At 41.0% G+C, this 24,059-nt stretch overlaps 1 pseudogene; it reads left to right on the top strand.

Moving 5' to 3' along the window:
- Positions 1 to 821: 821 nt before the first annotated feature.
- Positions 822 to 22,896, top strand: LOC137055581 (uncharacterized; annotated as a pseudogene).
- The last annotated feature ends 1,163 nt before the right edge of the window (positions 22,897 to 24,059 follow it).

Here is a 24,059-nt window from a genome sequence, read left to right as displayed (position 1 = left end):
AGTCGTGGCAATTTAAGTCCGGTGTTCCGTCACGTGTAGATGTAGCGAGGATGAAGGAGATCCAGGACTTCCAAACAAACAGGCTTTATTTGAATCAAATTCAGAACAGAACACTAAACACCACTAGAATCCCATGAACTGAACTTCAGACCAGACAAGGAGTGACTGAAAATGAGCAACTTAAATACACACACTGATAACTGACATGATGAGGGGGACAGGTGACACAGATGATGATAAAGTAAACACAGCTGAAAAAGGACTAAACTAACATGGGTTACCATGACAACCGGGGAGTGGCGGGAAACAGAACAAAGGAACATGTGACAAGTGCAAACACAACAGAAACAGACCACACATGTGACAGAAAGACATCATCACTTTCAGTCTGTCAGATTGATACTATTTGTTTATGTTTTTCAGCAACTTGAGATCTTTATAGTTACTTAAAAACATTCTGAAATATTTCTCTCAATGTTTACTTCAAATAAAGTTTGTTTTCAATTAAACATCTTAAAGTAAAGAAAATGTCATGCACTTAATTCACTGCGCTTATTTTGTCTGTTTCAGAAATAATTTGCAGTGTGAATATTTAACTGTAATATTGCTACTTTCTACCGATGGTATGGCTTGTAGTTTGTAAATTATTTAATTCTCTGTCTTGGACTCAGCTGGAAATGAAATACTGTGTCAACAAATGTAAAAGGAAAGAAGTAAAGAACCTTGTCTCCTATACATGCGTGACCAGGCACTCCTCCCTCAGCTCAGTTTAGTTCATATTTCAGTAACGCTCCTCCCTGTGTGTGTTTCTCTCAGTAAAGCTGACAACACACTTTCAGTCTAAAACCAGCAGCTTTTGAGTCGAAAATCCTTCTGCTCTCATTTTTTTATTTTGGTCAAGGATTTGCTTAAGGTATGTAGTATGTTTAGTATATATGTGAAAATCTTTAATAATGGATGTGAATGGATCTAATATCAGGGTGATTGTATTTTGGTCCATGTGCCCTGAAAAAAATAAACTTATTTCTATTTGGGACAGAGAAAACAAAAACAATTATTTTTCTTACCCCACTGGCAGATCATTTTGCTTGTTTTAAACAAACATTCACCTCAATTAGATTTTATTTTAAAAAAAACAAGAAAAAATATCTTAGTACTTACAATATCTAGTAAATGCATCTTGCTTTAAGAATCTTTAGATATTTAGACAAGGAACAAGACAACATTACTAAATAAGAAGAGCATTTTTTTTGCAGTGTGAGAATGAAACGGCTTCTAAAATAAGTTTCAATCCGAACTGGATTTGTTTTCCAAGTTGCTTTCACGTAGCCTTTATTTATCTGTTAATGTGAATTATATCTGTATATCAGTGGGAGATGGTTATTGACGCAATAAATGAAGTTGACTGAACAAACACTCTTATGATGGTGCAGGGTGCTAACAGGTAACTAACTGCAGTCAGTTTTGATCAACTAGAGTGCCAGAAAAGCTGCTCTTATCTTTTTCCTGCAAAATTCTTGAAATGTTTCATATTATGTGTGTGATTTAATGGTTTATGTTGGGTTTGTTGTCTGAAAAGCATTATATTTTTTTGTGAGCTGTCTAAAGTTGGAGTTACATTTACAATCTGAAAAATTGTGTTGCTAAATTGTTTACTCGGATGTTTTTGTAATATTTTAATATTACCCCTACGTGTCTGAGGCAATTTTTGGGCCCTTTGGAAGTTTTGACATGATCATAACATGCTTATAAACGCATTAATGACAAAAGTGTCATTACACTGTATTCAGCACAAACTGGGCTATCATATTTAAGCAACATGTATCAAAGTACTTCATGTATTTTTGACAGAATATTGTTTATGCGTGGTTTTTGAAAATAAAAATAAAAATGTCACTGAATTAAGGTCACAAAACACATTAAATATGTTCACAAGACTTTTGACTAATGGGTGTATAGGCCTATTACATTTAAATGATATACAGTACCTGTCAAAAGATTGGACACTATTATAAATGCTTTTGAAAGAAGTCTCATGCTCATCAAGCCTGCATTTATTTGATAAAAATACAGAAAAAAACAAATATTGTAAAATAGTATTACAATTAAAATAGTGGTTCCCTTTCATTTTGTCAGTTCCGACGTACGTCTCTGTTCCCTCCTTCAGGGATCAAGGGTTACATACATATAAGTTGCTCCGGAGTAAGTCGCATATGCCAAAAAGTGCGTCATGAAGAGGAACAAAACATATATAAAGTAAGTCGCATTATACTGGACTATAACGTTGGCTTCACAGCGAACACATGAGCTTCGGCAGGGCAGAAGCGGTGTGTATGGAGAGCGGGAGCCACGCGCTGTTCATTCATACTGGCAGCATTTGTCTCGCAGCCGAGCCTCTCCCAGCAGAGCGTTTTTCAAGCACCCATCTGTGGATTCGTTCCTCCAGCTCGGGCGATCTTGCTTTCAGTCCGCGATTAGCTTTCTTTGTTTTCTTTATTACAGTTAAAGTAACCTCTTCTTTTTGCCAGTCCCTCACAAGTTTCTCACTCACTCCAAACTTTCTTTCTGCAGCTCGATTATCGTTTTCAGCTGCACATTTTACAAACGCTACCTGCAGTGTGTAATTTGCAGAATAGGATTTTCTTTATTGGGGGAGGGGGGGTGCATTTGCAAAACAAATACGTCCTTGGACGTAACAAAGACACATATATGTAAAATGCGCTGCAACCGGATAATTAACATATTATCTTCTAATCAAACTCTTATGTTCACTAATGTCCACACGGACACCGGATCAAATATACAACGTGTAGAAGCACACGTAATCACAGAAATAATTTTATATTTTTTTACCAGTCCTTGGATGACAAAAAAAAAAGACGTTTTCATTGTATTGTTGCACTGAGCACAATTACCACACCAATAATTTCCCTTTTGTATAGGGCTGAGTAATCTCTGAGACGGGATCGGGTCTCATTCTGAAAACGAGCATGTACTAGATTAATTTTAAGATTCCTAGCCTGTTTGTACACAATCAACGGCGGGTGCTAAAAAATAGTCCTCAATTCTGGTTTAGAAGTCAACAAATGCCAATATTTTTTTAAAATTGATTTTATCAGATTAGACTGGGATGAATAAATTGTAATAAAAGTAAAAGAATGTTTTTAACTTTTCTTGTCTTCTTCTAGCCTGACAAGCCAGACCCACATCAAGATGTTTGGTCTGGAAACTCACCATAGACAGGGCTCAATCCGAGGGCCGGGATAAACGGTTGTCTTTCAAACTCCCTCTGCACGTGATAGGATAGCGCTATACCAACCAGAGCAACGAAGGTGAAACAGAGCTTGTTGATAGATTAAACATTCACCGTATCCGGTCGGCTCCGAACACATCTTCCCTTTTTAAGAATGACTTCAGTGCAGTTCTTTGTTCTTTTCTCAGAGAAAAGCGCAACTCCAAGTCTTCCAGAGTCGCGGTCAAAGCTGATTCGAAAGACCGCCGCCGTTCGCCAGTTTCTGTGTTTACTAGAAGCACGCAACTCGGCCATCGTCATTATGGCCCCGCCCGCCCACTCTATACACAACGTGATTGGCCCGTCCAGATTGTGAGGAATACAGCTCAGAAGGGTATTGAGAGTTCCTAGACGACACTTGCGGGCAGATTAAATTTGCTGCCGCTAGGGTTAGTCTAGATTTCTAGGCTAGTCTTCTTCTTTAACAACTCCGAACGTGTCGGGTCTGATCACCTGTCCTTGTGCTTGTGTTTGTGTTGGTGCGTGGCTTTGTTTTGACAGCTCGCCACGTGCTTGTGTCTCCGCCCCTACCTGTGCCTGATCTTTAGCTCTCTCTCACACCTGGTCCTTGTTCTTCTTGTTATTAGTTCCCTTTATAGCCCCGCGTGTGTTTCTGTCCTTTGTCAGACTGTTATGGTTGATACCGCTTTTCTGACTGCCAGTGTCCGTATCTGTACTCCTGTCTTGTCCCATCTCTTCCCATATCATTCAGGCTCCAGTGCTCATTGCTGCAAGTTCCCTTGCCATTCTCCGGTGCTCTTTGTGGACTCGTACATCCTTCAAGTTTGGTGGCGGTGGTCTGGATTGGAGAGCAGCCTTTCCTGGTGGTGCAGATTGCCGCGGTCACAGCATTTTCTGACCCACGAACTGGTTTCTCTGATTCCTCAGTTGTTTTCTGTTCAATAAACCTTCTGTTTGCACCCGCATCTGAATCCCGCATATTATCCTGACAGAACAGTCTGACCAACGATGGATTCAGTGGGATCCGACACACTCCGTTCTGCTCTCGTTCAGGAAGGGGTTTTGCTGGGCCAGCACTCCAACCAGATCAACACTACTGCTCAGGAAGTGGACGCGCTGAATGCCCGAGTAGTGGAGCTGCTTTTACGGGTCGATGAAGCAGGAGCCGGCTAATCGGGCGCCCGCTCCTCGCGCAGCTATTCCTCCTGAACCCGAACCACACGCCAACAATCCTCCGATCTATGACGGCGATCCGAGGTCTTGTCAAGCATTTCTCTCTCAGTGCGCTCTGGTGTTCGCGTTACAGCAGCATATGACATCACCCTTCTCTCCGGGCGCGCCCGCGAATGGGGCGTGGACGTGTGGAATTTGCGTGCGCTCTGCTGTGACTCTTTCGAGTATTTTCATCAAGAGATGACGAAGTTATTCGACCGTTCAGCTCAGGGAGATGAGGCGGCGGGCGTTACGTGCTCGTTTCCTTGATGGACTGGATCATGCTATTGCTGACGAACTGGCTGCTTTGGACCTGCCCCGGGGGTTGGATGACATCATTAATCTCGCGCTCCGTGTTGAGGGGTTTCTCAGTCGTCGTCCCCAGCGCCGTCTGTCTACTGCTCCTTGGGGCCACCTGGATTCCTCGCAGGAGGCCACGAGTTCATTGTCCGCCGAAGCTGAGCCGATGCAGCTGGGTCAGCTTCGATTAACGCCACGGCAGAAACAGGAGCATTTAACCCAAGGATTATGCTTGTATTGTGGCAAGCTGTGCCATTTTGTTCTTCAGTGTCCGTTAAAAGCCAAGGCCCACCAGTGAATCGGGAAGTCCTGGTGGGCGCTTTCTCCTGTTCTAACTCTCCAGCCACACGCACTCAGATGCCGTTTCTGCTCGCCTTCTGGGGGGACGTCCACTCGGGCCAAGCGCTTATAGACTCAGGCGCTGAGGATAATTTCCTGGACTCTGCCTCTGCTCGTGAATGGAATATTCCCACCAATCTCTTGGCTGAACCCATTGTAGCATGGTCTCTGGCAGGTAGACCTTTTTCTCACTACCATCACACACGTCACACCTTGTGTACGCCTTTCACTTTCTGGTAACCATTGTAAGGAGATTGAACTGTTTGTTTTAGACTCTCCTAATGCGGTGTTGGTATTAGGGCATCCTTGGTTGCGTAAACACAACCCGCGGGTTGACTGGGTCAATAATTCCATTTTAGCCTGGAGTCAGTCTTGTCACGTGTCTTGTTTAGTTGCTGCGTTTTCTCCTGTCTCTGTGCCTTGTGTTTCGCAGGTGGACCCTCCTGAGCTTACCGACGTTCCTGCGGAGTACCGTGATCTTCGGGCGGTTTTCAGTAGGTCTCGGGCCACCTCACTTCCTCTGCATCGTCCCTATGACTGTGCCATTGAGCTCCTACCGGGCACGTCTCCGCCTAAGGGTCGTCTTTATTCCCTTTCTGGTCCTGAAAGAGAGGCTATGGACAAATATATTGGGGAGTCCCTTCAGGCTGTGCTCATCTGCCATTCCTCCTCTCCTGCCGGTGCAGGGTTTTTCTTCGTTCAGAAGAAAGACGGCTCCCTACGTCCTTGTATTGATTACAGAGGTTGAAAGTTGAACTGTTGAAAGTTTGAAAGTAGAACTGTTTTGCAATATGAGGTCAATACAATACAGGACTGAAGCTGCTGTGCATTGTTCTATTGCAATATGCTGTTGAAATACTAGCATTTTCTGTGAAAATTTACATTATCTGTTTTTTTTAACTGTATTTGCTTAATGTCATTGTATAAAAAGAGGTTTAAATAAATACAAATCTTACAGACATGATTTGTATAATTTTTGTTTCTAAGATGTAAGAAAGATAAAGTAAGAGGTAAGATGACTCGAAACTAAAATGGTAGGACTTTGGACTCGACTTGAGATTTGTTGGCTTTGACTTCTGACTCGACTCGAGACTTGCCTCATCTTTGACTTGACTTGTCGGGACTCGAGGGCAAAGACTTGAGACTTACTTGTGACTTGCATAACAATGACTTTGTCCCACCTCTGCTATTCAGACAGGACTAGTTTTCTTTTTTAGAAAGTTTTAGTTTTTCTAGTTTTAGTTTTCTTAAAATTTAAGCTATAATTTTTATCACCTGACATCTGTGATTTCATTTATTAATTCAGACAGTACTAATTATTTTTTTCAGAGCAGGGTGTGTGTGTTTTCTATAACATGGGCTTTAAAGAAGGTCATGTGCTGTGTTTGCAAAGTCAGCACGACCTGATCATCAGGTTCCTGAGGGGAGCGGGGAGACTACATCCTCCTCACGCTCCCCTCATGCCCTCTTGGTACCTCTTAGTAGTTTTAGATGCTCTGCAGAGGGCTTTGTGGTCAGTAGATCTAAAATTCTTGTCTATGAAGACTGCTCTGGCTTCTATCAAAAGGGTAGGGGACCTGCAGGCATTTTCAGTTGACGAAGTGGGCCTGGATGTGTGCTCAAGGTTCCCACCACACCATTCAGAGACCAGGTGGTGAACCTGCAAGTGCTGCCTTTGGAGGAGGCAGACCCAGCCTTTGCACTGCTCTGTCTAGTACACACTCTCTGCGCTTATTTAGACAGAATGTGGTGTTTCAGGAACTCAGACCAGCTCTTTGTCTGCTATGGTGGGAAGCTGAAAGGGAAGGCTCTATCAAAGCAAATGCTGTCTCACTGGATAGTGGACGCCATTGTTTTGGCTTACCAGACCATGCCCCCTTGGGGTTAGGGCTCACTCCACCTGGAGTGTGGCCTCCTCTTGGGCTTTAGCGCATGGTGCTTCGCAGACAGACATCTGGAGAGCTGCAGGCTGGACGATACCTAACACATTGGCAAGATTCTACAATCTCTGAGAGGAGCCTGTGTCCGACTATGTACTCGCCTCCATTAGTGGCCGGTAATGGACCAGGCTCAGGTGTTTTCGCTGGCTTGCCATTCCACTCCTCGGACTGGATACGTGCAAAATGTTCCTCAGGTGAGCTTTCCGGAAGCCCTGAACTCCTCCAGCACTGTCGACGTTGACACCAGTAAGTCTGCCCTATTTAGCCCAAAACCTCGTTGTCAGGCCAGATGCCTCCGTGTGCTCCGTTTCTCTCCATGCAAGCCCCACATGTGTATTTCACCCGTAAACCTCCCTGAGCGGGTGTTTCCCTTGGCTAGCTGCCGCGCACCGGGGTTAAAAATCCACCTTTGGCTGGTTCCCCAGAATTCTTCCATATGCAGCCCTCAGTGGGTCATATGTGTATTCTAAGTCCTCCACTCAGGTAGGTGTCTGTCACATATCTCCACCTGGAATATGCTTCCCAGTTTACCTTGGTAATCCTCTGATAGGCGGGAGTCCTTCATCCATACTAGTTTTACAACAAGGCACTCACGCCTACGCAGGCCACTGGAAGACAGCTGAGTGGCGTGATTAAATTGGGACCCCCATTTGTCAGTCGCTGACGTAACTCAGAGTGACTGAACGAAAGGGAAGGTCTCGTTTCCTGAGGAGGGAACAGAGACGTAACGTCCCTCTGCCACATCCGCTGTACCGCTGGAATGGCTGAGAGTTTAGTAAATCAAAAATAAAACTGAACCTTTGTCTAATTTCACTATTTTTTATTTAACCTGATAACCGTCACGAGGACGAGGACGCACTGAAGGTCTCTTTGTTTAAATTAGCTCAAAATTACTATCAGATGTAAGTAATTACCTTGACAAACTATACATCATTAAAAAGATCTAAGACTAAAGTTTAATTTTTTTACCTCTGTTTTATTCTCAAAGTCTTATAGTGACCGTAATGTGTTAATATGTTCCAGGAGTTATGAATATGATCTTGGGCGTCGCTACCTTTTGATTGTAATATGCGCGTCATTTGCTCCCATTCATAAAAAAATCCTCCTTGGTCGTCATGAAGACACTCGACAAAACAACTTCCCTCAGGGCTTTTACTTCAAAAGTGTGCAGATGTGGAGAAATATTGATAGATTCTCACACGTTTGAGTCAAATTTCTATACAGAGAAGTATTATTTATTCAATCTTTATCCAAAATCCGCGGATGTATGATTATATTTGAGCAGTAGGCTGTGATATGCTGTGTTTTCAATTCATTCTGGCAGCCGGAGGGCGCTGGAAAGCTGTACTACTGAAAATTCACCCCATGGGGAACACATGAAGAACAGACACACCATGTGACATTCAGGAAGTATCTGACATATGGACATATCCACACAGCTCCCTGGGATCGTCAGATCGCTATTTTATACAGATAAACACGTTTTAAGACAATAAACACACAATCGCGGCAATATATGGTTGGTCTGTGTTCTTTATGCCATGTTGGGTGGTTTCATAATAGATGATATTTATAATGCAATGCTATTCCACATAGCTTTTAGCATTGTATATTTTCTGTCAGATTTTTTGACCCGAAGCTATATGAGATCACATATTGTTATATAAAACACTCTACATATAAAATATAAAGTGATATGAAGCAAGTTTTGAATAAAACATGATTTTAATCGTATAAATTGTTGTTTTGCTGGTGTGCTAAGCTAACATGCTAGCTTGCCCTAGATGCACCTGCCACTGAGTAAATACTTTATTTTTATGAACATTTTCTAAATGTAAAACTACTGAAATGCTTATTTGGACGAAATGCATTCAATAGAGTCTCAGTGAGGGTAAAGTGAGAGGTTTGATTTAGAAATGAGGTTTGAATAGAACAGTTTGAATAGAGAATCGTTAGTAATTATAATGCAGACAAAAGAATAATAATTGGAGCCATAACCAGTCCGCAGAAGTGTGAATGCCGGGGAGACAAACTGAATGGGGCAGTTTGCACCTCTAAACAATAGAGGCAAAATAGAGAATGAAAGCTGAGAAGATGTGGCAATAAACATCAGTTGATATTTCAGCGATATCTCAAAATAAAATCACATGAAACGATCTTGTAAAACGTTTAATAAAATGCAGAGTTTTAGACTGATCATCTTCAGATCTGAAATATAACATGGTCAGACTTGTGGCTTTAGCTGTAGTGCATTTCTAGATTTCTCCAAGGCCCACTTCAATTTTATTTTCATAAAGATATATCATACAAATAAATTTCTAATAACTTTACAAAACTTTGAAGCTTATTATAGCTTTTTTTATTATAAAAAATATTATCATTTTGACTTTACAGTAAACTGCCAGGTGTCTGCTTTCAAATGAGACCATAATTATGCTTTTAGTGCAAAGGATTCACAAACTGTATTTGTTTTAGTCTGAGTATACATTTCTTAGGATTTTTTCAAAATTTAGAAATCAGCTTAACAGGTTAAAATAGGTATATATATATTTATATAATTTATGTAATTTCATGTAATAGTGTTAGGGGTTAACAGCTTATGACCCAAGACCAGTAGTGAAAAATGAAGACCAAGAGTCAGGAGTGTAATTAATTAAAGAAAAGTGTATGTACGATTGTGGCCAAAAGTGGTACTTCAATCACTTTCAAATTACTGTAGAGCGGTGTATGACTCGAGGCCATGCTCCCTCTGTCACAGTCTCGTTGCCCCGCCCAATTGTTCATACAATTATCCCAACAGTTATACTGTTTTCAAGGTCTATCCACGTCATTACTGCATGGTGGATGATTCTGATTGGTTCAAAAACATGCAATGTAAGCAAATTTCCATACATAGACAGATAGGAGCACACATCGCCAAACTAGGTAGACCAGCCGTCGCCCCATGACTAGAATTACATCAGAGTGACCTCAGAGGCCACCGAAAAGCACATTCAAGTCTGGTGTCGTTTGCAGAAATGTCCATCTCCAAAATTAGGCCTGCACAGATCTGGTACAAACAACACACAAAAACCCAAGGTTGAGAACATCTTAACTAATTATAAACAAAACCTTTCTCCAAAACATGTTGATACTACATGAGCTTTCTCACAGTGAGAGATACAGACAATAGTACAGGCAATATTCATCTTGACTCTTTAGTGTTCCAGTAAAAGGAAATATAAAATGAATAAAATCGTGAATGATCATTTTATTCCCAGCATCTAGAAATGTTTTTTCATTAATGAATTTAATTTAATGTATTTATATTAATAAAAATTTCTACATTCTACTTATATTAATACAAAGCGTTGACGGAGGAGCAAGAGGGCCCTTCTCCTGCCTGGGTGTCCAGAGCCTGGTGATGAGTGAGCTAAGTCCAAGAGGGGCAAGCGATGGTGCGGCGGGACGTAAAGACGCCCCTCTGGACCTCCCAGCGGAGCATGTTGCTGGGCGTTCTCCTGTTGAATCTGTTCATGGAGGGCCCACTGGATCGGGCTGGCTACCATGGCTGGAGGGAGGATGGGTTCAAGGTGTTCAGGTTCAGGGTCTGCTTGGTACAGGCGTGAGAGGGCATCCGCTCGGTAATTTTGGTCCCCTGAACGATACGTCATCTTGAAGTTGAATTGAGTGAAGAAGAGCGCCTATCGGGCCTGACAATGATTCAAACGCTTGGCATCTCGAAGGTATTCTAGGTTACGATGATTGGGGATTACCTTGAATGGATGTTCTGCTCCCTCCAGCCAATGTCTCCACTCCTCCAAGGCGAGCTTGATAGCAAGGAGTTCCCGGTTACCGATGTCATAATTTTATAAATTCATAAAACAGACTAGTTTTTGATGAAACGTCTGTAGAAGTTGGCGAATCCCAGAAAGCGTTGCAGCTCCTTGATAGTGCTAGGCAACGGCCAGTTAGTGATGGTGTCCACCTTTCTCTAGTCCATCTTGACTCCGTGGTTGTCGATGATGTACCCAAGAAACTGGACTGTAGATATATGGAACTCACACTTCTCCAACTTGAGGTAGAGCTGATGGTCTCTGAGCTTTTGAAGAACTTGACTGACATGCCCTTCATGCTCACTCGAATAGATGAGGATATCATCAATATAGACGATGACACATTTATTTAGGAATTCTCGAAATACCTCATTCATATAGTTCTGGAAGATCGAGGGTGAGTTGGACAGCCCATATGGCATCAACCGGTATTCGTAATGACCTGAGGGAGTGATGAAGGCTGTCTTCCACTCATCTCCTCTTCCAATGAGGTTGTAGGCACTTTGTAAATCTAGCTTGGAGAAGATAACAGCCCCACGCAGCTGTCCCAAATCTGCTGGGACCAGAGGAAGGGGATAGCTAAACTTGACGGTTTGGGAGTTGATGATCGATGCACGGCCGCAAGCCTCCGTCCTTCTTGGCCACGAAGAAGAAGCTCGAAGCGGCAGGGGATGTGGATGGTCGAATGAACCCTTGTTGGAGAGCTTCGTGCACGTACTCCTCTATGGCCTTCTGTTCCGGGGTGGACAGAGGATAGATGCGGCCCTTTGGTAGAGTTTCCCCAGGCAGGAGGTCGAAGTTTGGTGGCCAACCGCTTACTGAAGACATCCTGGAACGCCCTGTTAGCTGGGGGGATGGTCACACTGAACTGGGTATCGGGACTCTCTACCGATGTGGATTGTAGAGTAAGTGAGGGATGCACTGACGGAGAAGGTGGATCTTTGCGGAGAGGACGATGAATACAGCGATCAAAGCAGTTCTCACCTTATTGCAGGATATCTTCAGTGGACCAGTGGATATGCGGCTGGTGTTGGATTAACCAGGGGCGTCCCAGGATGATGTCCGTGGTCAACTCCTCCAGCACCATGAACGTGATGGTCTGTTCATATAGATTCGCAACGCGTAGCGTGAGAGTGGGGGAGAAATTGCGAAATTGAGAGTTACATTTTTCAAGAGTTTGTTGACTGATGAAGTTCCCAGCCGACCCGCAGTGGATGAGGGCTTGTGCTGAAACAGAGGAGTGAGAGTTACACATGAATACTGGAGTCTTAGTAAGATTTGCAGTGAGAGGAGGTAACTGGATGGTTCTCACCGCTGGCCGAGCCGGTCGCACAGAGCAGGTCGTGATGCCAGGTCCATCTCCTCCACAATACAAACAGAGACGTTGGGCAATCCTACGTTGACGTTCGTTGGTTGAGAGATGGTGCGTGTCGATTTGCACGGGTTCAGGTGCTGGAGGTGCAACAGGTGGTTGGATGGGCAGAGGATTGGTAGCGGGTGCAGGAATACCACAGGCAGATAACTGTTGAGAAACCCAGATGGTTTTCTGGATGAGGGCTTCCAAGCCCATGGCGTCCTCGTAGACTTCAATTAACTGATTGATCTCATTGAGGAGGCCGTGGCATAAGGTGGTGATGAGAGCTGATTCGTTCCATCTACTCATGCAGGCCAGCGTGCGAAAAACGCAATGCATACGAGCTTGTGGTTTCTCTTTTACCTTGTCGAATTGAGAAGAGTTGATCATGTACAGATAATTTGGTGGTTTGTTGACCAAAGACCTCTTTAAGATGGGTACAGAGGGCTTAGCCTGAGCCGGTTACGGGGGCCTTGGCTTCCCACAACGATTGCGCCCACTGAAGTGCTCGGCCTGAGAGCAGAGAGATTATGAATGCCACCTGGTCTCTCTCGTGATGGAAGAGGTGGGAATTCCATAGAAAGCATTTCAGCATGAACTCGCTGCAATTCTCCGCCGTGCCTCACCGCTATATGTCGCTGGTCGGGCCATGGGACTTGGACAGGCAGCTGAAGAAGTGACGGGTGACGTAGATGCAGGTGACGGTGAGCTAGCTGGATTAGCTGCTGGGGTGATGGTGGAAGTGTCTTGACTCAGTGCGGACCGTACAGCGTGAACCAGAGTGGTGAAGTGGTCGGTGGTGCGGTCCCTGCCTGTGTCCAGATGGTTAGTGCAAGTATATTGTTTATTAAACAGAGGTAACGGACACAGGGAATACTTAAGGTGAATTGTGAACACGTAGAAAGAGACACAGATGATGGACTTTCCTTTGTGATGACAGTAGACGAAGAACGGTGATCACAAGGAGGACAAAGATGAGGATGAAGGTGATGAAGATGAAGATGGGCAGGTAAGCTTCGGGTAAGGATCAGGAAGTAGCGGTGTTGATCGGTGCAAGACCAAACGAGGAGTGAAGGGATGAGGAGTGTTTATGAAGGGGACTGGTGATGGCGCACAGGTGTTCAGAATGCGGGTGATTGTGAACGAGGGGGCTGTGCCTGCGGTTGTGACAGACTTAGTGGATAAAGTCGTTATTTTAATTTTTGAGCGCACAATAACTATTTTCGTTGCATTGTAAAATCATCGTTCACCCACTGTAGTGAGAAGGACTTTGTATCGATGTTTTTAGTATCTTTTATGGGTCCTGTGAGTGGAAATATACTGAATGCCAATGGAGGCCTTTCTGAAGCCTTTCTCAGCCATCAGCTTTCAACAAAAATATCTTCATTTGTGTTCCGAAGATGAACAAAGTTCTTACGGGTGTCCAACGACATGAGGGTGAGAAATTAATTAAATCATTTTCATTTTTGGGTGAACTAACCTTTTAACCTGTTAAGCTGAATCACAACTTTTGAAAAAATCCTAAGAAATGCATACTCAGACTAAAACAAATACAGTTTGTGAATCCTTTGCACTAAAAGCATAATTATGTTCTCATTTAAAAGCAGACACCTGGCAGTTTACTGTAAAGTCAAAATGATAATATTTTTTATAATCAAAAAAAGCTATAATAAGCTTCAAAGTTTTGTAAAGTTATTAGAAATGTATTTGTATGAAATATCTTTGTAAAAATAAAATTGAAGTTGGCCTTGTAGCAATCTAGAAATGCACTACAGCTAAAGCCACAAGTCTGACCATATTATATTTAAGATCTGAAGATGATGAGTCTAAAACTCTGAATTTTATTAAATGTTTTACAAGATTGTTTCATGTGATTTTATTTTGAGATATCTCTAAAATATCAACTGATGTTTAGAGCCATGTCTTCTGAACTCTCATTCAGTATATTGCCTCTATTGTTTAGAGCTGCAAACTGCCCCATTCAGTTTGTCTCCCCAGCACACATTCACACTTCTGCGGACTGGTTATGGCCAATAATATGATTATTGTTCTTTTGTCTGCATTATAATTACTAACGACTCTCTATTCAAACTGTTCTATTCAATCCTCATTTCTAAATCAAACCTCTCACTTTCCCCTCACAGAGACTATCAAATGCATTTCGTCCAAATAACTATTTAAACAAACTCAGCTGCTGTAACCTAGAGGGGAGTAGGATAAGAAATTGCAAATTAACTCGAGTAATTTTATAGTGTTGTGAAAAAAGATTTTGACTAAAATATTTGTCATTGTTTGCAGTAACACCATCCAAACAGTGAAACCACACCTAAATAACTGTAAATGATATAATATCTATATCATATTTTAATAAAACACTTAACAACATTTTTATTTTTGGTAAGTTAAGTAAATATATTTATGTATTATTCCGTTTTTATATAGTCTATTGTTAATTCTATAGTAGCCTATTGGATGATGCAATTATTTAACTTTGTTAACCATAACAAATAGTTGTTTATTTTATTCCTAAAAGGTCCTATTTTGATTAAATATTTATTAAATATATATATATCTTATCTCTTATTAAAGTAATGCTTGTGTCTGACTGTACAACTTAACCTTAATAAACAAATCATACCATAACATCATTAATGTAGCCTACATTATTAACATTATTTCTTAATAGGCAGCATATGAAATCTAACGTTATCAATCAAAAAATTATTTTGATATAGGGTATTTGGACCTGCCGATATAGAAAAGAACCGGCGAGGCGGGGTCTCCTCCTCTTCTGACTCTGATTGGCCGTGATTCACACGAACATGAACCTGAAACAAACCAATCAAACAAACCAACGACGGCAGCGACCCAATTAGGGGCAGAATAGGACGTGTCTTCACACAATGCGGGTGGACCTATGTAAAATACGGGACAAGTCATTTTTCCTGAAAATACGGGACGATTCCGTATTTCACGGCACGGGTGGCAATCCTAGTTGAGAGTCTTCATGGCGACCACAGAGGAGTTTTTTTATGAATGGGAGCAAATGACGCGCATATTCAATCAAAAGGTAGCGACGTCATATTCATATTATATTCATAACTCCTGGCACATATTAACACATTACGGTCACTATAAGACTTTGAGAATAAAACAGAGGTAAAAAAATTAAACTTTAGTCTTAGATCTTTTTAATGATGTATAGTTTGTCAAGGTAATTACTTACATCTGATAGTAATTTTGAGCTATTTTAAGCAAAGAGAGCTTCAGTATGTCACCGTCCTCGTGAACGTTAAGAGGTTTTTAATATAGAGATATATAGGCTAAAACATAAAAGTAAAAAAAGTAAATATTTTAAATATTTTTCTTCATGTATAAAAATATTATGTGTGTGTAGTATAACAACTTATAACTACAACTAAATTGAAGGCACAAGTGTGGTCATGCTTTATTTAAAATCTGAGGCTGTTGTGTCCAAAACTATGAATCTTATGAAAACATTTTTAAGACCATGTCTGGATTAAAAAAAAATATTTTTATCAAATAATTTTGTTAGCCTGAAGACACGTTTGCAGTCTTTTGTCTAATAATGTCTGGCGAGGAGAACAGCTCAATTAATGCTACAATGTGCTCACTTGACGATCGTTTCACACTTTTGAATGTATGAGACGTAATCCTCATTATTCTTTTGTTATGAATCTTTTATTTTTTTAACAGCTATTATTAAAAACCATAATAACATGTATGCCTGCCTAAATGGCCCCATTGACAGCAGTATTTAATTTAGTAAGCCACAGTTATCTAATGTCTTTCTAAAAAAAACTAAAAACTAAACTAAAAGCACATTATGTGAAATATTGTAACAAAATAGACAAAATTTCCTGCTCCAACAGGTGCATTAGCGCTTCAGTAAACATGAAGCTACATAACACAATTTAAAACGTTAAAATTACACATCCATTCTTTATGTCCCTTTAGACCACCATTGAGTGTTTCTATTAGTTTCCTGTCACGATATAATGGGGATTTCATTCAAATGGTGTGTTAAAACATGTTATTTTTTTTTCATTTTATATGGAGCTAATCGCTACACCTGTTAGCAGTCATAATGTAAACATCCATTATTGATATAAAATAGCCAAAATCACATGAACAATCACACAAAAACCTTATCCCATAGTTATCGTGTGTTTATTAGCTTCCTAGTTCATGTGTAGAAATGTAGAATAGGGTCGTTTTTCACAGAGCCAGAATGAGGAAGTGTACACACAGGAGGAGCGCGTCATGGGCAGTGTTGAGCATGTCAGATTATTGGCAGCTCAGTGAGCAAATTAACACCTGATGACTGATATTTGATGCATATCATTAAGATGAGACCCAGCGAGAGCTCTGTGCATGCTTTAGCTCTTTTATATTGAATAATTCAGTGAAAAATGAATTGAAATTGTAGCCTGACAAGCCAGACCCACATCAAGATGTTTGGTCTGGAAACTCACCATTGACAGGGCTCAATCCGAGGGGCGGGATAAATGGTTGTTATTCATACTCCCTCTGCCCGGCGTGCATGCAATTGGATAGCGCTACAACCAACCAGAGCAACGAAGGTGAAGCAGAGCTAGTTGACAGATTAAACGTTCGCCGTATTCGGTCGGAAAAACTCAGAACACATCTTCCCTTTTTAAGAATGACTTCAGTGCCGCTCTTTGTTCTTTTCTCAGAGAAAAGCTTAACTCCAAGTCTTCCAGAGTCACGGTCAAAGCTGATTCCAAAGACCGCCGCCGTTCGCCAGTTTCTGTGTTTACTAGAAGCACGCAAACGCAACTCTGCAGTCATTATGTTAAGCCCCGCCCAATGACTCTATACACGATGTGATTGGCCCGACCTGAGTTTGCGTTTACAACTCAGAAGTGAATTGAGAGTTGCTAGACGACACTCGTGGCAGATTAGATTTGCTGCCGCTAGGGTGCGTCTAGATTTCTAGGCTATAGAAATGGTATTCTGTATGACGAAATATTTTGCAAACATGTGATATGTCAGTATTTCTCCCAATATGAGCACTTTTGAACTAAGAGTAAGAGCTAAACTGAAAGCTGTTCTTTGCGATCTGTGTGAACACAAATGAGCCAGTGCAGACGAGAGACAATTAACAAGCGTCTGATAATCTATTCAAAATATCTTTCATAACGGCTCAATAATAATGCACTTTGACATAAATTAAGAAATGAATGTCACTGAAACCCAGTTTTATCATAAACAGTGTTCAAATATCGAAGCTGGAGTCTTTCATCTTTCTGATGATACTGAGTTTGTCCAGATAAAGTAAGAGTGTGATGTTTAGCGAGCAATGAATGTTGAACAATAGTAATCTGAGGCCGTCTGCGATCTTTGAAAGGCATGGGGTTAAGAGTCCACTCTTCAAAATGCATCTCACTTTTTAATCCAAAACAATGAAAAAATAAGGGAAAAAAAACAAAAACTCCTCAGTTGTTTACATGAGCGTTTTACGTTAGAGTAATCAATCATGTCCATTTTCAATGAAATATCGAATCAAATCATTATTCTGACGATCTCCCCTTGTACTGTGGACTGGACCGCGGTGATGCAGGTAGTTCAGGGGACCACGGCGGTGCATGTAGTTCAGGAGACCACGGCGGCGCAAGTAGTTCAAGAGACCACGGCGGTGCAAGTAGTTCAAGGGACCACGGCGGCGCAAGTAGTTCAAGAGACCACAGCCGCGCAAGTAGTTCAAGAGACCACAGCCGTGCAAGTAGTTCAAGGGACCACGGCGGCGCAAGTAGTTCAAGAGACCACAGCCGCGCAAGTAGTTCAAGGGACCACGACGGCGCAAGTAGTTCAAGAGACCACAGCCGCGCAAGTAGTTCAAGGGACCACGGCGGCGCAAGTAGTTCAAGAGACCACAGCCGCGCAAGTAGTTCAAGGGACCACGACGGCGCAAGTAGTTCAAGAGACCACAGCCGCGCAAGTAGTTCAAGGGACCACGACGGCGCAAGTAGTTCAAGGGACCACGGCGGCGCAAGTAGTTCAAGAGACCACAGCCGCGCAAGTAGTTCAAGGGACCATGGCGGCGCAAGTAGTTCAAGAGACCACAGCCGCGCAAGTAGTTCAAGAGACCACAGCCGCGCAAGTAGTTCAAGAGACCGCGGCGCAAGTAGTTCAAGGGACCACGACGGCGCAAGTAGTTCAAGGGACCACGGCGGTGCAAGTAGTTCATCTTCTGGGATGATGAGGGCATATTTCCACTGTCCGCAGCTTTGCGGACTACACTACTTTTTTCACTACAGTGGGTGTACGATGATTTTACAATGCAACGAAAATAGTTATTGTGCGCACAAAAATGTCATAAAAAGTAGACAATGCATCTGAGATGATGAGTTGAATAAAAATAAGTAGGCCTATAATAAAGACTTGGAAGTAAATTATAATTTTTTAATATATATTATAATAGTTACATTTAACATAAGAAATGTTATGTACTTCTTATTTCTTTTCTCCGACCCAAAAAAAACAAAACTGCTCCATTTCTCTTTTTAAAATCTCCTCACAAACGTCCGCTGTCAGTTGTCACACACCTGCTTGGCCTTTAGCCCATTTAATGCTTGGTTCAGTGTTGCCAAGTCTGGAATGGGGCTGCATTTAGGCTACTGTTGCTTTGGGGTGTTTGTAGCCCATATTTCACAGGTTAAGTTGTCTTTACTTAAGCAATATTTCTACCGCATGTGCAATTGGAGGGGTTTTGTTGTTCAGACCTGGCAACCCTGTCCCTTGGTTCGCCCTTTGTGCACTTCATGCACTTTATAGGTGTGGCCTGGCCTTCGAAGTGCGCAGCCTTCACTTTGGGACACAGCTTATCTGTCATTGTGTTAAAACTGCAAATAGCGCACCAAGTGAATAAGCCAGTCTGTGATTGGTTCCAGCAAAAGTGTAATAGAAGCAGTAGAAATGAATGTACAGGTTTCCAGACTATTTGCAGGGCAAAATCAAATCGCTGGCAGATCAGGCTGGGTTTACCTAGTCAACAGAAATGCAGTATTACACTTAAGTCTTTGCAGTGAATGACAAAGTGGACATGACTTGGACATGGTTTATATGGGCTGAGGTAAAGAGGGTAAAGAAAGGTGGATGTAATCAGGGATGATGAGTCTGGGCAGAGAGCTATGAGAAATGTAGTCCTTGATGGAGTGACAGTCCAGGGTAGAGTGCCCTATGGAAGTAATCACAGGCAATCTCACTTGTGAATTGCGGTGATATAAACCCTACGGATTAAGAACGGGATGTCATTAAAGTTAATGTGCATGTAAAGACAGGCATCCTAAAACGTTTGGCAATAAACTGTATCTATTTAAGGTACTAATTAGGAGACAGAGATTTGTGTCATGGTGGCTACTAAGAAATAAACTTGCCTGCTTATGTTTGTTTGTGAAACAATCTATATTTTGTTATTCATTTCTTGGCCACCTATCATGGGAAGAATCACCTTGACCTATATCTTATTCAACATTATCTTTCTTTTTCAGAGATGTCAGTGATCAGCTCCAGTCCACATGATCCAATGATCCGGATTCTTCTCATGGGCAGGAAGGGCTCTGGGAAAAGCTCATCTGGAAACACTATACTGGGAAAAAGAACATTTAAAGTTAAGAAGCATGCATCCGAAGTGTTTGAGGGTAAAACACAGCTAGGAGAGAAGCAGGTTACTGTAATTGATTGCCCAGATATAATGGATCCAGATCTGAGTAAAGAGCAGCTGGAGGAGCTGAAAGAGCAGCTAGTCTCTCAATGTTCAGCGGGTCTCAGTGCAGTTCTGCTCACCGTTCCTCTAGAGAAACCTGTGGAAAATGAAGAAGAGATCCTGGATTTTATGATGTGTTTACTTGGTCCTGAAGTTCAGAAGTACTTCATGATTCTGTTCACACATAGAGATGAACTGGAGGATCTGGATGAGACCATTGAGGAACATCTAAAAAATCAAGATCATGAGGATCTCCAGAAACTGGTGACAGAATGTGGGGGAAAGTTTCACTGTTTTAATAACAAGAGTAAAGTGGGTGATCAGGTCCCAGAACTACTGCAGAAGATTGAAGGTATGGTGATGGAAAACGAAGGGACAATTATCAAGGAGCAAATTAAAAGAAATGAAAAGGAGGAGACTATTGTCAGTAAGTGAGTTTTTATGGTAATAATTTAAAGCATATTTAAATACTTTACATTTAAATGGTTAGTTCACCCAAAAATGAAATTTATGTCATTAATGACTCACCCTAATGTCGCTCCACACCTGTAAGACCTCTGTTCATCATCGGAACACAGTTTAAGATATTTTATATTTTAGTCCCAGAGCATAATGCAGTCAATGCCCACTTTACTGTCCATGTCCAGAAATGGAATAAAAACATCATCAAAGTAGTCCATATGTGACATCAGTTGGTTAATTAGAATCTCTTGAAGCATCGGAAATACATTTTTGTCCAAAAATATAATATACTATGACTTTGTTCAGCATTGTCTTCTCTTCTGCGTTCCTCCAAAAAGATTCAAACGGTTAATGAATCAGTGAATCGATCAATGATTTGTGTCGCCAATGTCACGTGATTTCTGCAGTTTGGCAGTTTGACGCGATCCGAATTGCTGAAAAAACATGACATTGGCGACCCGGTTTAGTCATTAATTACATAAATTTCATTTTTGGGTGAACTAACCCTTTAAGTAGTCTTTAAAAGAGAGAGAGTGAGATTTTTAGAGATTGAGAATATATAAAGATTAAAGGCATAATATGTAATATTTTTGGATTAAAATATCTAAAAACCACAAGAACAGTGTTTTATATGTTGCTGACTTGTGTACTTAATCTCAACTGTTTCCAAGAATATTTAAATCCAGAGAAATAAGCAATTTTAACTAATGCCAATCCCTTGTCATTGTGTCACCTTTCAATTGTGTCAACCTTTTACATTCGATTTTATTTTGAAGCCATGTATAGAACAAAGAAACTTTAATATATTATGCTTCGACGGAAAAACGATTTGTCATATTGTTTAAGTCTTTATTTACTGTGAGCAATATGTTTTTACCATATCTAGTATTGATCTAGCTTACTGCAGGGTGCAACAAGTGTCTTATAGTAGCCGCCAACTGAACACGCAGGGTAGCATTATAACAGAACATTAAACACACTCGAATGTGTGTAATATGATAAAATAGTGCTGCGTTACCCCACATAAGCATGAGCGGAAAAGGCGAAAACGCTTGTCTGCAGCAGAACAAAAGCTCCACAGCCCCTCTCTCCATCCCAAGGCTCTCTGGCCCACCCTTTTTCATACTACAGTTATGTCAATAACTCTTTCATACATCAGCACATCCATGAACATGATTTCTGCCCGAGTCCCGTTGGATTCTTTTACAACATCTGTAGAGACAACAACTAATAAAATCACTGTTATCAAGCTACACCTTTATGTGGAATAAAAGACCTCTAGCGGTGAAAATTTCATATTGGGCCTTTATGTGAAACAGCACATTGACTTGATCAGTGATTTTGATCTTTGTGTCCTAGTTCCAGATGAGATTGTTGTGATTCCTGAGAGGAAAGCTCAGATCAGGCTGGTTCTGCTGGGAAAAACTGGAGCTGGGAAAAGTGCCACTGGAAACACCATTATCGGCAGAAACGTGTTTGAATCTTCAGCCAGTTCAAAGTCTCAGACAAAACAGTGTCAGTCAGCAACTAGCTTGAGAGTTGGTAAAGAGATCTCAGTGATCGACACACCTGGACTTTATGATACTAAACTCAGCGAAGATGAGATTAAAGCTGAATTAGTCAAATGCATAACATTCACTTCTCCTGGACCACATGCTTTTATTATTGTGATTAAAGCTGCTCGATTCACTGAGGAGGAGAAAAATACAATAAAGAAACTTAAAGAAGTGTTTGGAGAACAGATGCAAAAATATTCCATGATCCTCTTCACTCACAAAAACCAGTTAAAGAAAGGAAAGGAAACCATTGAAGAAGAGTTGCTTCAGGAAAGCGATCCAGATCTTAAAGAACTTGTAGACAGTTGTAGAAACCGATTCTTCTGTTTAGACAATGACAGTCCCAGTTTCCAACAATTCAAACATCTGCTCAGTAAAATAGAGCAGATGGTGGAAGAAAATGGAGGACATTTTAAAAATGACATGTTTGATGAAACAGAAAAACACATTCAGGAGATTCAGAAGGAAAAACTGGGTGATAAAGTAAAGCAGATCAAACAAGAGCACAAACAGGTCACTCAGTCCGAATGGCAGAAAATATTCTGGAATTTAGTAGAGTCTTCGCGACAAGAAGCTAAAAAATCTTGTTCCGACACATTTATAGAAGACCTTCTAATGAATCATAATGTAAATGTATCAGATATACGCCAAAGCCTGAAGAAGGAGGTGACTCTTGAAGAGAAAGAGAGAACAATAAAGGAAGCTGAGAGGAGAGGAATTTTTTCGTGGAAAGGCAGTAGGACTTGCCATGAAAGCTACACGCACACTAGCAAAACAGAAGATGTGCAAAGTACAGTGAGAGACTCAAAAATGATCAGACTGAATAGAATAAAGTCTGTTCATCATACTTCGCTTAATACATCTGAGATAATTTGACAGATGCCAGATATTCTATTTGTCATTCATTTAATGTTGTAATTAGCAATTGATTTACTTTTATCTTTGAAGCAGACGTGATAGCATTAAAGTTTCTTAAGGGTCAAATTACTGCATCTCCTGCACCACATCAACTCCCATATGTCACCACTCAAATTAATGCACGACTCAGATTAACTGTACAGCAGTGTGTAAGACTCCAATAAAATTATAAAGTAATGATTCTGCTAAATTATTAAATGTTAAATGTATTTATATTTTATGCCGGTCAGTTGTGTACCATGTATTCTTTCTAAATCTTTTTATTTGGTATTCTGCCTGGCAAATATAAATGTTAACCTTGATTTATTCTGTGTTGTTCTGAAATAATTATTATTAGTCAATGTAGAGTCTGGTATTACCACAAATCTTTGTTAGGATAGCTCCTCATACCAAAGGCCCAATAAATGGAGCACATCATTATTAATCACTATTAAAAAAATGTGTGTGCCTTGTTGATAAGCACTACAGGTTAACTACATCATCTGCAGCTGTAAATTAAAGTGGTGCTTGTTACCCCCTCGTTACACATACACAGCAAAATCCACAGTGTTAAATCAACACTGCTCAGAGTGTATTTGGTCCCACTCCACTGAGAGTTAAAATAACACTGAAGCAGTGTTAAAGTTAATGAGATAATTAAGAGATTAATTCATGAGTTCACACATACATATAATTAGAAGTAAATTTAATTACGTATTTGCCGTGCTGTCCGGGGGGAGGGATTCAAGCTCGGAATTTGGCCCAACCCAGAGTATGTAAGTGTAATATTTAGAACTAAAAAAAAAGAAGAAAAAAAGAGCAAAATGTGGAGAAGGGGTGGTGGAGGGATGCTGTTAACTGTCAACAAAATGGAGGTAAGAAGGCTGCATAAATATACACCTCATTTGTTGGTCTCCACCTGTGTCAATTATCTGATCATGCTCCTCCCGAACCTTGTTTGATAAAAACATCATTTAAGTGATGATTTACCATTAGTGATGAACACCTGATGATAACGATCAGAATCACTAAAGGAAAGAGAAACACAAGAACTACAACTGACTTTAGCCACAGCCTTAGATGAAATCAACTGAAGATAAAAGACATTAAATCTCTGAAGATCTCAGCAGAGGATTAAACAACTACACAAACAGCATTACCAGCTTCACACGTTACTAACC

The sequence above is a fragment of the Pseudorasbora parva genome, chromosome 2, assembly GCF_024679245.1.
Source record: "Pseudorasbora parva isolate DD20220531a chromosome 2, ASM2467924v1, whole genome shotgun sequence".
In the NCBI taxonomy this organism is placed as follows: Eukaryota; Metazoa; Chordata; class Actinopteri; order Cypriniformes; family Gobionidae; genus Pseudorasbora; species Pseudorasbora parva.
This window is presented reverse-complemented; position numbering and strand designations above follow the sequence as displayed.